Source organism: Anomalospiza imberbis, chromosome 10 (genome assembly GCF_031753505.1).
Source record: "Anomalospiza imberbis isolate Cuckoo-Finch-1a 21T00152 chromosome 10, ASM3175350v1, whole genome shotgun sequence".
Classification (NCBI taxonomy): Eukaryota; Metazoa; Chordata; class Aves; order Passeriformes; family Viduidae; genus Anomalospiza; species Anomalospiza imberbis.
This window is the reverse complement of record NC_089690.1, coordinates 23,176,321-23,190,193: the sequence shown is the minus strand read 5'-3', so window position 1 is coordinate 23,190,193 and position 13,873 is coordinate 23,176,321. Positions and strand designations below refer to the sequence as shown.

The 13,873-nt window shown below is 42.1% G+C and overlaps 1 long non-coding RNA gene across 1 annotated transcript in view; it reads right to left on the bottom strand.

Annotated features, from left to right (window-relative positions):
- Nucleotides 1–3,103, bottom strand: part of LOC137479598 (uncharacterized) — a 59,070-nt gene extending 55,967 nt beyond the window's left edge. Inside the window, exons 1-2 of the long non-coding RNA XR_011002381.1 lie at nt 2,970–3,103; nt 2,591–2,689 (exon numbers count right to left, since the gene is read on the bottom strand). This is a non-coding gene — a long non-coding RNA (uncharacterized lncRNA). The remainder of the gene's footprint in view (nt 1–2,590; nt 2,690–2,969) is intronic.
- Between the last annotated feature and the right edge of the window lie 10,770 nt (nt 3,104–13,873).

Here is a 13,873-nt window from a genome sequence, read left to right as displayed (position 1 = left end):
GAATCATTATTGCCACTTTTAATGAAGGGATGGGACCACAGTTAGGCTAAAAATGATTTATTGGTCACATAAACATCAGTCTCAGAGGCCGTGAGTTCTATGAGAACAAGCAGTTGGCCGTAGCTCAAAGTGGTCACAAGTTCTTCCTTTCAAGACAATATAGAACTTTCTAGTCCAATAGAAAAACACCACAAAGTTTATTTTGCTTTTCTAACCTATCACCTTTACTCACTTCTGCTGCACGGGGGATACTTTTACCCAGTGGGCTCCTATCACCCGTACACACACATGCTTCTATTGTAACCCCTAAACTCTCAGCTTACTCTGTCCAATTACACCCCTACACTATAAACCCTTCACCATCTTATCAATGCAGTTTCTCACTTACTTAAGGCATATTCTTACTTACAACTATAGAAATAGAAGTTTATGATTTTTCTGCCTTATGTCTGTGTATTTTGTTTTTCCATCAGTCCAAGCTTCTTTTAAGGCTGCAGATCAAACCCTTCAGTGTCTGCAGAAGTTTCTGTTTTTCCGTTTCCCACACCACTGAATTTGGGGTCATCTTCTACATTTACTGTATGAAATTGAGTCTGTTAGCAAGACTGCATCCTCACCTGGCCACGGACATCAGGCTCCCTTCCCCTCTTTTTACTTAAAACCTCCATTTTCCAGAGCCACACTGTAATGGGATGATTTTGAGTCCCTTCAACAATGTCTTAGGGCTGTGTCCCCCCATCCTGCCATCCCTGCCAGACCAATGCTCATTGCAGCTGCCCCTTGTAAAAGTGGGTGCAAATGCCACCGTGGTGATGAAGCGATACGCAGAATAAATAAATAGACTCCACAACTCGATGTAGTTATGAAGTAGGTATGTATGTCAGCACCCGACACAAGTGAGATATCTCTCCAAAAACTTGTTATGAAGTGGGTATGTATGTCAGCACCCGACACAAGTGAGATATCTCTCCAAAAACTTGTTCCCCTAGCCTTGGTCTGACCCACAATTTTATTCACAAAGGTGTTCCATATGCAACACATTACACAACTTTTTCATGCATATTCAACCCCTGGCCCCGCCTGTCCTCGCCTCTCAATGCTAAATAGGTCCCCACCCTTCTGGGCAGGTGTGGTTTGCTGTGGTGGTCATACGGGGGTCTCTCGGGGGTCTTTGGAGGCTGAAGATTGTGGTCTTCCTCATTACTGAACTTTTGAACTTTTCCTCTCTGCGTGTGTGCTTTCGGTCCTTCAGTGCTTATCTGTGAACGTCTGTCAGTCTTAATAGGCCTGGAGACAGAGAAGCTTCTTTATCTTGGTTCTTTGCATCCCTGGGTATTGTTCTTTTATGCAATAAGCTTCAGAAATTTGCATTTTCTTGTGCCTTTGAACCATGGCAGAGGTTTAAGTAAAAGGTTACAATTCAACACATAACCCTACAAGTTAAAATATAAATGCTTAATTCATTTTGTTAACTTAAGTGAACTCCAAAAATCTCTATTTCAGTGACAGGAGGTGGCACTGGTTTGAGAGGTGTCCAAAGAGAAGTGTGGCATCCAGCACACCCAGTAGGATCACTGGGATTCTCACCTGTGGATTTTTTCTTTTTTGTTAGGTTTGGGATTAAAAGTGTGAGATGGTATTTTTTGTTTGGACTTAGATATTTATTAGTTCTTATCTATGTTACAGTCTCAAAAACCCTGGGTTCTACAGCACTTCACTCTAACAAACTAAAAATGGAGCCCTATCTCTCTCTTTATAAGACTTTCAAAGGATAAATTTCTAATTAAGAAATGACACCTAAATTATTTTTACTTTTAACCCAATAACCAATCACCCGTGGCGGCAATGTGGACTTTTTTATCCAGTTACACAAAACCACCCAAACCCATGGAGAAGAAGGTGAAGAAGAAGGAGCAGCCTCTGCCCTAAAACCTCCATCTTGCTTTATATATATTACTATATCCTATACCCTTAAACTCTAAGTTTTCCACCATTTGATATTACACACTTCTATTCAAACTCCACCCCCACAATCCCAGTTCTGTCCTTCCATTTTGGAAGCCTTCTCCACGGCCTCAGGTCAAATGCAGTGTTCTCCTGGGGGTCAGTGCCTATCAGCACAGAAAGTCTGAAATTCTCAGCATCCATGGTCCCAACACTCACCCACTCAGCAGAGAGCCCACATATGTGGTTCCTCCCCCACTGTCACATCTGCCCAACATTTTGGATTTATCCCCAGTCCTGAGGGCTGTCACAGCATCTCCTGCCTGCACAGGCACACAGCCCACAGAGGGCTGGCTCTGGAGGCTGTGCCTTCAGCCAAACAAGGAACTCTTGGGACTTGAACAGGAAAAAAACTTTGTCCTGGGAGTGGGAATCACAAATATTATGCAATTATATTCAAGTTTTAAATCTGAGGAAAGAGGGAAACAAACAGAAAACCTCTGTTCACGTTCAAACTGATTGCTGTTTTATTCCTAGGCAAAGAAATTAACATTTTGTCTCTTATCTCTTAAAACTGCAACAGTGATCTTGTCTTTTATTTATAACTTCTGAGCTGCCATGACCATCTGCAAACTTTATTCAGTACCTTCAGGTTGTCTCTTGGGTCACTGAAAAAATATTGCAGGACCTCTCTACAAGCACACACCAGCATGGTAATGACTTAGTTGCTCTCAGAGTTCATCACCTATCAGGCAGAAATAAAACTTAATAGGAATGAAGGTCATCTTGTGTTGCTTCTCAAATATACCAAGGTATCAAGAAAAAGTAGATTATATAAACTACTAATTTAATCAAGTAACTTTACAATACTATTAAAAAGCTCGTGTAACAGGATGTATTTTTCAGCAGCCAATACCAAGCAACAATTATTAAAGAACTTACATACTTTTAACCATTTATTACAAGATTATTTGTATTTGTCCTCCTTTTGTTTTGTCTGAGTCAGATATAAATTTTTCATTTACCTGAATTTTATTGGCACGGATCAATCCATTCCTGCTTCACATTCTTAACAATAACTCCCCTTTCATGCCTTGAAACTCTCCCAGGGTTCTAGGAGATTTGAAAAACAAAACCAACCAACCTAGCAAAGAAACCCACAAAACACCAAAAAAAACCCAAAGAAACAAAAATGTCCCCCCACACTCAAAAAAACCCCCAAAAAAACCCCATAACATCAGTCTTTAGTTGTCTCTCTTACAACTACAGGGTGTGAATTAATCTACATCTGCCAAACTGAAGAAGTGGAATTTCTGTACCTGAGGTTTAACACACTCCTCATTGTGAGCGATGAAACCATTGCATTCTCATATGAAGAGAATACATCATTTTGCCTTTCCTCAACTGGGAGATAGAAATATCTACTGAAAATTGCCTCTTCCAAGCTTTCACTGGCACTGTTCCCACTTCCTAGGAATGGACTGTTAACAACTGCTACATATTTCTTGTGGTTTAATAAACCTTCAGCTCTCCACCCCTCCACCCCAGGTCTTACAATTTCTTGCTGATGACTTAGATTTCAACTTCTATTACACCTTCTTTCCCTGAATCTCCAGTTAATGACTTACAACCCACCACCTTCCCCTTTCTTCTCTTTGTTATGCATTAGACATTTAAAACCTTTTTCCTTTCTAGCTGCTTTACAGCTCCCTAAATCAGTCTCCAGATTCCTCAGTGAGAGTGGCCCCCTTTCTCAGGGTGATGTTTTTGGAGCTTGTAAGTGGAGCTGAACCACTTCCAGAGCACCCTTATGTGCTCTGCAATTTTACTTCAGCTCCTAACAATTACACCTCAAAATCATGTGTAATGCCATGAAACAGGCAACGTTAAACCACGCAGGGAATATCCTCTGGCTTTGGACTTGCAGATGAGAAGTGGGATCCCATCACACCAAAAATAGCAGTTTTGCAGTGCCCCCAGTTGTAGGAGTGTCTCCCTGCTGTATGCCAGACTTTCTCGCTGTCACTGAGACCTGGCAGCAGTGGCAGAAACGTCTCAGCAGCACGAGCAGCACTCAGACTGAAGTCTGCCACGAGTACACAGCCTTTTTCACCACTGAAATGACAGATGGCTGCCTGAGCAGCAGCCAACCTGCCTTCCAATGCCAGGGGGTGGGCTTAGCAGCCATTAACTACTACTCCATCTCCTGCTCCCTCTGGTAGGAGGTGGATTTATCAGCATTCCTGATGATTTCTTTAGAGTTCTTGATGACTCATTAACAGGGAGGGCACTTTCCATATTGAGCACAGATCCTCCTTCCCGTTTGCCCATTAAGTGTTCAAAAAAGGGAAAGGATAAGGGCCTCAGCAGCCAAAATCACCTGGGAGGAATGTGTCTTGTGTACCATTACTGCCTGTGCTGCTGTACAGGAGGGAATCCAAGTCAGCTATTAAACTTGAGCAGCAGGGAATTTGCACAAGCCCAAAGGAGCCCGACTGAATTATGCAGGGTACTCAAGTCACTCAGGCTCTCTGGAAAGTCTCCAGCCCGTGGCACAGTGAAGGAGCACAGCATCTGCCCCCAGAGGGGAACGTGCAGAGAAGGCAAATCCCACAGCAGAATGGGCAGAGAGCCTGCACAGCTACACTTGCTCCCAGTGCCAGTGTCCTGCAAGCCCCTTGACAGGGGTCAACAGGGATTAACAGACCTCTAACAGGGATTCCTCCTGATCCCACTGTGCTGACCATGTTCTTTAGGATACAGATCAACTCTCCTCTCTGGGAACCTCACTAATTTTGCCTTGTGGTTGAAGGTGGGAGAGGCAGATGTGTTTTGGCAGTTCCATTCTGGTGGTGGTGTTTCTATGCTACAAATGGGCTGAGCAGATTTACAGAGGGAGAGGGGCCCGTTGTGGCAGCAGTTCCCACAGTGATCCGGTGCCACCTCTGCCCTGGACAGCAGGCTTTGCTCATCCTGCTCACAGAAACAGGAATATCTGCTCAGCTCTCAGGCAAAGACAAGGCTGGTGGGTGAGGGCTGGGTTTCTTGGGCTGTTAACATTGTTCCCAGTGGAGAAATCCCATATCCACTATCCTACCTCTTATCCTATATTACCTGGCAGTTCTTTTGCTGGTTATCTTTGGTTTCATACCCTACAGTAAAATCTCTACACCTGTGATTGAAATGACCAGGGGCAACAGAAATCTCCATCACAGCCCCTCCTAACAGTCCCCGCAGCCTCAGGGAAAGATTCAGTCACACAATAATCCAGGCTGGAAGAACCTTCTGCTTCAAAGCAGGGTCCACAATGAGATCAGATCAGGTTGCTCAGTGCTTTACTCAAACTAGGCTAGAGAACCTTCAAAACTGGAGATGGTACACCCACCCCAGAACACAGGTTCTGTGCCTGACTATCCTTGTGGGGGACAAGCTTCTTCCCATATCCAGTCAGACCCTCTCTTGACTCCACTGATGTCTGCTGTCTCTTGCCTGCCACGCACGACTGAGAACTGAGTGTGTGTGAAGCTCTGAGACTCAGAGTGAGATGTGGCATGGAGGAGAGATGGCAGGAGCAGAACAGAAGATTCAAGGTGTTATGCAAAGCCTCCATAATGGCAAACTCTGCCCACAGCATCCTCTGCTTGCTCTCAGAGTCTGTAGGAGTGCTGGGATCACTGCTCTTATGGCAGGGGAAAGAAGTCACACACAGAGGCACAGCTCTGACAAAGCCTGTCACAGGGGAAGCACAATCTCATTCTACAAGCTACCCATTGAACCTACCTGCTTCTTCATTTACTCTATGCATATTGACAAACACATTTTCACAGTTCCCTCTGAAGAGACATGAATTTTGATCTCCACAGAAACACTAAGCACCACTTTTTAGAGCCATTCCCACTGAGCATCTCTGTCCTATAAATGCATTAGCACTACAGATTGCAGCTGAGCAGCAGCCACTGGTGATACAAAGCAGTGACAATGAAAGGGGCTGCTCTCTCCAGAGATGTCCCATTTTCGGGCCATCTGATTTTTCTGATTTTTCACTTCAGCTATGATTTTTCACTTCAACTTGCACTTTATAATATTCGTCAAAGATTACTGTACACATGTACACATTTATTTCTATTAAATGTACACATTTATTTATAACTGCATCCATTTATCCCCTCTGACTGCAGCCTGCAGCTCACATGCCCAGCAGATGCAGCTCTGCCTGTGCCATCCCAAAGGCTGGGAAGCAGCAGGACACAGTCTTCCAGTTAAACAGGGGATGGATGTAATATGTAACATGACAAAGTGGTGGTAGACAGGCCATTTAAAGTCCCATTTAACACTTAAGTTAGCCTTACCCCAGGTGGAAAGTGCTCATTTGAATTATTCACAGCAATGGTCAAATTGAAAGAGGAAGGAGAAAACTAGGAAGGAGAACAGGCTTTGTTCTGTTAACTACAAAGACAGATAAAAGTATTATTTTTCAGTTTGTGTGTGCTTCTCCTCTCATATAGCTGACAGCTTGGGGGTACAGCTCCAGTGTGAGGTAATGCCCATGGCCTGAGATGAAACCACCAGTGGGGAGGGAGCCAGTGCCTCTCACCAATGTGCCTTTGGCAAGATTTTAATCACACAAAGTCTGAAATTATGGTTTAATAGAGAGGAACTCAAGGAAGTTAAGAAACCTTAGAAAACCAGCACATAGCCTGATACTCCTGTGGCTGCCACCAAAACATGGGATCTCCCCTTTCTATCAGCAAAAAGAGAATTTAAAACCTAGTGTTCACTCTTTTCTTGCCTGTCTCCATTGACTGAAGGCTCAACCTGAGTGCCTTGGTGGGGGGCTGAACCAGGTGATCCCCAGAGGTCCCTTCCCGCCCCAGAGATTCCACAACTCTGTGGTTGGTTTTCTGTGCAATTTATTTCAGCACACAACTCCCCTCCTTGATGCTTTGTCCCAGATCTCCCCTGTTCTACCCTAGGACATTCTCTCCCTAGCACAGTCAAAGTGCAGGGTAGTTTATTTATCTTTTGTTTTCAGAGTCTGTACACACATGAAGATTAATGGCTTCCTACTGTTTCATCTTTCTTGGACTTTCAAATCCCAAACCTGCCCTCATCCATTTACAGCATCTTTACATTGTTGGGTCTACCCAAAATTATTTCCATGGTCAGAGCCTGATCTGCAATAGAGAGAAATGTTCCCTCCCAAACCATCCCATCACTGATTTCAGCAGAGGCTAATGGTACTTTGCCACTTCCTCCTGCTGACCTACACAATTTTCAGGGCAATGAAAGAGGCTGACATATGTAGGCAATGGGAAATTACCCAAAAATTCAATTAGTGCTGTGTGTCACAGCACTTTTTAGACCTGCTGACTAAACAAACACCTTACCAGCAGTGAGGTTGAAAGAGATCTGATGACATGATTCATTGACATTACACTGGGTTTTGGATCCAGAAATGTATTCATCAAATGTCAGTGTATAAGGACAATATTCCGTTTATTAGGACAATATTCATCATGAAGATGGCCCAGGCCATCTTCATGAGGACTTCCCCTTTCATAATTAGGTTCTCCTGTTCTGTCCCAGTGGTACTGAGTGGAATTCTGTAATTAGTAAGAAGCACAGCACACACCTGGGCTTTACTCTCCTAAACATTACCTAGGCTACGCCGTAATTTTTATTACAACAGAACAGCAAACATCAGACATGGTAATGCTTGGGAAAAATAGTTAAAGAAGAACAAACAAGATCTAAGAGAACAACATTCTGTAGATTATGAAAATGTGTTTGACTGAACAATCCCAGCTGAAAGCTATCAACCACTGCCAACATACCCAAACCAATTACTGATAAAGCTGCTATGAAGCATGGATTAGTAAGAACTTGGAGAAACCATCTTGGCATGACAGCTCTCTCACTCTTTCTCTTTCAAAGCTTGCCAAGGAAATGAACCCATGGAGATGTAATTAAATGCAACATAAAAAAAATATTCTAGGAAAAAAACAACCATCCAACCAAACAAGGAGCCATTTTTAAATCTGTTTTGTCAAACTTTGTAAAAAATAATTTTCCCTTCCTCTCTCCTCCAGGCTGTTCTGACAGATAAACAATTAAAATTAATGTAGTAATATCAGCAGTTTTTCAGACTTTTATTCCATTTCAGGTTCAAAAGACAAAAGGGTTCACAAGAGTTTCTGTACCAAAAGATACTCATTTGCCAACTTGCATCCTTGATAAAGAGCTTCTCTGCAACAATTTCCATGCATTAAGAAGCACAGAAAATATAATTCTGCATTAGCAGGTGATGACAGAGAGTACCTTAAAACCTCAGATTAAAAATCCATATATTCCTTTGGCCAGATATATGTGTAGTCGTTGTTCTCATGGTATCTGCTAGGGATAGACAACAGTATTTGAGAACATCTGGACTAATGCAAAGGACTTTCAAATAAGCAACATAGGGTTTACTAGCTGTTGAATTCTTATGCAAATCATATTAGAGCAAAAAGAGTGGAGTAATCATAAAGTTTTGGTTATCAGATTTTTGTCTCTCTTACCTACAAATATAGATAGCTAAAGAAACACCCACAAATCTGTACAAAAATTTCAGGAGTATTGTCCCATTTATGCTGCTGGTTCTGAAAGATTTTTCTTTTGAGAGAACTATAATTGCATAGTCAAAATGGATCAATGTAATTCTTTAATCATGATTTTCGACAAGGGGGTGGGGGAATAAAAGTTCCTGAGAAACCATTCCAGATCCTCATGCCTTTTAATCAAAATATGTTGATTATGTGTGTTAAGTATCAAAGGATATACCCCACTGAAATTTCCTGGTTGAAGCTTTCCCTTCAGGACCAGACAAGTCCTTTTGTGGACTGTATCAGTACATGTGCCACTCATTCTGTGCAACCCAGTATCTTGACTAGTGGGAGCAAGTTGTGTCCATTTCAAGTATTCCAAAACTGAGGCTTTTGCCTTTACTGAGACGGAAAATGTCAATATACATTGCCATACTGCATTGAGCTTGCCTTGAAGCGAATAAAGCAAATTATGTCTCTCAGAATACACAGGAAAAATGGAGTTTCTGGGTGGCTGGGGTTGTAAAAATTACTGTGTCTGCAATTTTTATCTGGAACATTGCACTAAACAGGTAGCAGATTTATAAGGGCAAGAGGGAAGAGAGAGATGGACAACAAAAGTAAAAATGTGGTTTCTATGCCAGTACAACAAGTCCAGAGTAAAAAATGAGAAGGTCAAGTGAGAGGAAGAACAAATTTAGTACTTGTGAGTCTAACTTTTTGTGTGTGTAAGGGTCTGATTGCCTAATCTCTCACATCCTTGAATAGCAGAACAGACATGCTGAAAACCACAACAAATGACTTAAAAGGCTGCCAGCAATCAGATCAATACAAGCAATCAGACTGTGGCAGATGAGTAATGCCATGGTTGACTCTCACAATTAAAAGGCAAATATAATGTATATATGTTAAGAGAAGTTTTACAGACTTACAGTTATGTTTTACCCCCTTGTGTGTTATCAGGAGGTGGCCTGGGTTGGGATATTTGGGAGGGATGGCTCATTATTATGGCAGCACCTGACCTCCAATCGAGATGTCAGGAAGTGATCTCCAGCACTGGACAGAGAAGAAGGAGTCCATGGACAGAACTCTGGGGGAGCTAAAGGGTTAAAAGGCCAGCACCATAATATTTTCTCTATTCAGTCTTCTGTTGTGTTTTTGATAAGGTTTTAATCAAAATGTTGAATTTTTTGAAGTGAGTATCATTTGTCTCAAGACCAATTCATCTTCCTGGGCTGGGTCCTTGCTGTACAGCCATCCCAACAGCAGGACACTTCTGAGCCAGGTGGGCTCCTTTCCAGAAGGGCGAGCACATCCCCATGGATGGACAGCTCAGGACCTGCCAGTGGCCACGCTCAGCAGCAGACTCACTCAGGGGCAGTTTTGGCAGCTTTTGCATGCAGGGACAGCAGCACTGGAAAGGGAGGCTGGTTCCAGAACAGAGAGAGAAGGGCTCAGCAGGGGCAGAGGCTGGTTTGGTGCCATCCCAGGGGTGCTGACTGTGTGCTTCTGGTCCCTGGGACAGATGAGTTCCCCAGCAGGGCAGCTCCTGGGCTCTGGGCAGCAGTGGGGCTGCCTCTCCTGGAAGCAGAGCAGCTCTGCTGGCTGGCTCCAGCACCTGCCTGCTGAACGCTGACTGCACAGTGTGCGGCCTCACAACAGATGGGGAGTCTGTCTAGAGCAAAAAATGCAAATAAAGTGCTGGAGAGGAGACCTACAGTGAGCAAATGTGCTCTGCTGGGCTGCCTTCCCTCCCAGCAGCACTGCACAACCAGTGCTGTCACTCTGGAAAGGCAGCTCTGCGCTGGGGACAGGGCTCAGCCTTAGGATTTCAGCTTTTATATTTTCCATATATTTGTAATCCTGCAGTTCTTTAGTGCATAACTCTAAACTCCATATACAGTGTGAGCTGATGTCTTCAAATTTTAGTCAGACAAGACAATTCCTCTCTAGGCCTGGGATCCAAGGACACTTTACTGTCTCAGGCCTCAAAAAGTACAAACAAAAGTGAGTTGGGGATAAGAAAACTGGGGGTAAATGACTTCATTAGCTGAAGCTGTAATTGGAGCATTAACCCCTGACATGTGAATGGACCAAACTCACAATTGTCTGAAAAACTGGTGCCCATTGTCCAGCTTGGGTGCAGCCTCTGGGAGGCTTCTGACTGCCCAGGGTGTAGCTGTTGAAGACCTTCAATAAATAACCACTTTATTCTCTGAATCTTGTCCAGCCTCTGTTCTAGGCAGCCCCTCCAAGGCATCAATGGGAGCATCACTCAGAGCAGCACCCGTGGATGTGAGCACACGTGGATGCAGGCTGCACCAGGAGGGGCAAAAGGCAAGAGAGTTTTCCTTCTCTAAGAAGTTCCTGTTCAACTACAGGGTTTTATCTTTTCTTTGTTCTCTAAGAAAACAGAAAAATGAAACTACACTGCTCACACCAGCCTGCAGGTTGCTGTCTGAGTCCCTCTGAAATAGGATGGCACTATTTCACTACAGGCAGCCACTACAGCTCAGTTCAAATTGTGTCCCTGCAATGCTGGGAGGTCTCTTCAGGCTTAAACTGTCATTCTTTTCTGAATTTCCAGCCACAGAATCATTATCCAGAACTCTAAATGAATACTGATCCTTTAAAAAAGCACATCATTATATTTGCCTTCTTTCCGTAAATATTTTGTAGCTAGAAATGCTTAAAGCTCTACAATGAATGCCCAAAATGTCACAGGCAAAACTAAATGCATTTGCTTTGTTCCAGTTTTAATACAGTGAATTAAAATAACATTAATTGCCTGCTCTCATTTCAAAACAGATTTGTGATATATCAGCATTAGAGTCAAGTTGACATTTCCCAGTAAATCACTTCTCCAGCTGAAAAATCTTTCAATGAGAATAAGATTTGCAAAGAAAGAAATTAATTTGGACTGTGTGTTGTGATTTGGATTTGTTTTCAAATTAAATTTAGAGTTCTGATAAAATTAACTTTTAAAATTCAATTTCAATATCTTGACTGAAGTTTACTGTTCATTTTTTAGATTCTTTTAATAGGAGAAGCATATTAGAAATCAAATTAAAAATGAATAGCTTTGATGAAAATGTATTAACTGTTCTGACCCCCTACTGTTTTAAATTGCTACTGCTTTAGAAGCCCCGTGAAGACAGAACGTAAAAACTGACATTTTGGCATTTTGTACAAAAAAGAGGCACATGTGTATGCAATTGAGGAGACAACATTAGGCAGATAACATTAGCTAAAAGAGGCAATGCTTTGGTCTTTCTTCTGAAAATACTTCAGACAGCTAATCAAATACTGAAATTTGAGCAAGTGCTTACGTGCTTTGTTGAGGAGAGTGATTTGAGCACATTCTGAAGGTTAATCATGTACTTCACATGCTTTACTGAATTTATTCATGTGGGTCTGATCCAAAGCCCTTGAAGTCAGTGACATTTCTTTCTGACTGTATTTGTGTATCACACTTTAGAAGCAGAAGCTAATTTCTTTCTCTTCAAAATTTTTTTTCGCTGTAAATAATAATTTTAAACAGTCTAGTACAAGCTATTAGTATAGTAAAAAATATTAGCATAGTAATTATTATGTTTAAAAAGGAATACAAATCCCTCATATTTTTTGTGGTAGGCATCTATTGACTTTTTTAATTAAACTTATCTGCACTTAGAATGTTCATGGAGTACAGGGAGCAATGGAGTCAAAATGATAAGCTACTAAATGTAAAGTTTAATTAAAAAAAAAAAAAAAACAACAACTCACTCTGTTGACAAAACCTGCAAAGTAATTACATAACAAAATCTATCTGCTATTTAACCATCCTGCAAGGGGTTGTTTCCCTACAGAGCAACACCTTGTGATCTGTGTTCTTGATACCACATCACCACATCTGACTGGTGGAACAACTGGTTTTTGAGGGGGAATAGGCAGTGAATCATAAATTCCTGTCATTTACACAAAAAACATTCCTGGGCAACAAGAATGGCAGGGCCATGGCCAAAGCCATGAGTGCTGTTCAAGCCATCACACCTGGAAAGTTCCAGTGGGGCAAGAACGCAGGAACCTTACTGAGTGTTTTCCACACTTCAGGATGCCATAGGAAAAGCCATTTTAATGCAATTCTGCTCTCTTGACTCCCTGTGTGGCCATTCCCCCACAGCCAGGTGTGGCATTCACATTCTCTGGACAGGGAGACATAATTCTGTCTCTCAGGAGAAGCACAGAGAAAAGAAGAGAAAACAATCTTTATCTCTGCTCCTTTGTTTTCCCCATGTGGAATGTGGTGTGGAGATTGTTCACCTGCAGTGATTGCTGGGTTGGATTCTGGTGAAGGTTGTTTGGGGTCAGTGACCAATGGGATCCAGCTGTGGCTCGGACGCTCAGCAGAGTCACGAGTTTGAGTTAGATAGGTAAGTAAGAAGTAAGTATGTAGAACAGTATAGTATCTCTTTAAATAGTATATTAATGTAATGTAGTGTAGTTTTAATAAAGTTATCCTTCAGCCTTCTGATATGGAACCAGACATCATCATTTCTTCCCTGAGCCAGGGTTTGCCACATTTTTACTATAGCCAGGCACATGAGAAGATGTTCTCTGCTGCCTCTGGAATATCCAGTACAGCCCAGTTTGAGAGGCTCTAAGAAAAAGGAGAAGCAGACCACAGGTTGTCTTCTACGTTCCTACCAGATTCTGCCTCGAAGGCAGATAAGCTCTAGTAATAGCTACATTTCAGTGAATTTATGCTGAAAAGGAAAACTCATTTCAGTATCAGAAAATCCAGAACTGCTCCACAGACACTGGAGCAAAGTGTCTCCTGCCCAGACAAATGCTTGGGAGAAATAAAATTAGGCTCTGAGCTTGCAGGTAATCACATTACATATTACCAGAAAGCTGTTCCTTGCTTAGATTTCATTCAAACACATCAGCTTAATTCTCATGATTTACAGGATTGCAGAAAACTCCCCAGATTTTTTCCACTCCTCTTAGCTCTCTGGTTTAATTATAACAGAGTAAGTAAAGCTGAGAAACTGGGAAGGCAATTTACTTTACTAATATTATACCAAAGGCAAAAAAAATCAATATTTTGTACTCTTGAAGGAAAAAGAAAATCAGACTGTTCTTCTATCTTAAATGCTAACTGAAACCATCCCTTGCAGGTATGAACTATCAGTAAGATAAGTCTAAGTTTCTCATCTGCCTTTGGCAAAGCAGAATCTCTGTCATTCCAAAGCATCCTGGCAGAAATCACAAAATGCAAAGCACAAAGACATTATAGAAAAAGTCTAACATGTCAGACTGTTTTACTGAGTAAGTAAAGTCCACAGAAAGAAATATCTGCAAAGACA